This window comes from Branchiostoma belcheri, unplaced genomic scaffold, assembly GCF_001625305.1.
Source record: "Branchiostoma belcheri isolate BF01 breed outbred unplaced genomic scaffold, Haploidv18h27 scaffold409, whole genome shotgun sequence".
Taxonomy (NCBI): Eukaryota; Metazoa; Chordata; class Leptocardii; order Amphioxiformes; family Branchiostomatidae; genus Branchiostoma; species Branchiostoma belcheri.
The window spans coordinates 60037-60925 of NW_017804031.1; the positions used below are offsets into that span (position 1 = coordinate 60037).

Here is an 889-nt window from a genome sequence, read left to right on the forward strand (position 1 = left end):
GAATAGATCTTTGAGTGGATACATACCGATACCGTCCGGTCAATCATGACAGGCAGTACAACAGCCTACTAGGTTTTTCCCGCCAACGTACAGGACCGGAATCGAAACCGAAAGAGCCACTTCCTGATTCCCATGAGCCTCTACGATTGACCCTAAAAACCCTCTGACCTCCTCTGACCCCTTATGCAGATCAATCACAGACTTGCTGGAAGTGTATTTACGGTCAGAAGCCGTTTATTTTGTGGAGAAAGACGCCAAAAAATGTCCGTATGAATGATACAAGCATAATACAAGTCTTCCTTCTATACTGAATTACTGCAGTACTGATTATTGTTGCTAGGTTGCGCTGTGAGACCGCCTGATGAACTTGCATTGGATAAACTGTTGAATCTAAAATTAAGGCAGGCAGGCTTTGAGAAGGAATATTCTAATTAAACTTCTTAACATAAGTTTCTTCCTGTAGATCAACCACAGACCTGCTGGGAATGTCGTTACTAGTCGTTTATCCTTTTTGCCACAATGTCCTCCATAAAATTTACTTGCCGTGGCCTAAATAAGGCCATGTTGATTTGATTATATGGATGACATCCGCGCGCGCATGAATTTTCGGCCGTTTCAAAAAAAAAAGAAGTTTTCAACCATACTGTAAATCGTACAAAACAGTTGCAAAATGAGCAAAAATATGAAAATATACCATAAGTTACAAAAAAAATTAATAAAAACTATACCAATGTCGTAGAATGACAAAATCAAACGAAAAAAGACGAAATTGTAAAGAAATGAACTTGAAGACTAGATTATTCGCCAAACCACATTCTGTTCCATTTGCTCAACCCTCATGACCACGTAGATTTCATAATGAAAAGAACTTTTTTTTGTAAAACTTTTT

The 889-nt window shown here is 38.2% G+C and overlaps 1 protein-coding gene across 1 annotated transcript in view; it reads right to left on the reverse strand.

Moving 5' to 3' along the window:
• The window catches only part of LOC109477702, a 9489-nt gene extending 9395 nt beyond the window's left edge, over nucleotides 1-94 (reverse strand). Inside the window, exon 1 of the mRNA XM_019779047.1 lies at nucleotides 27-94. The gene's annotated coding sequence lies outside the window, so the exon portion shown is untranslated. The remainder of the gene's footprint in view (nucleotides 1-26) is intronic.
• Between the last annotated feature and the right edge of the window lie 795 nt (nucleotides 95-889).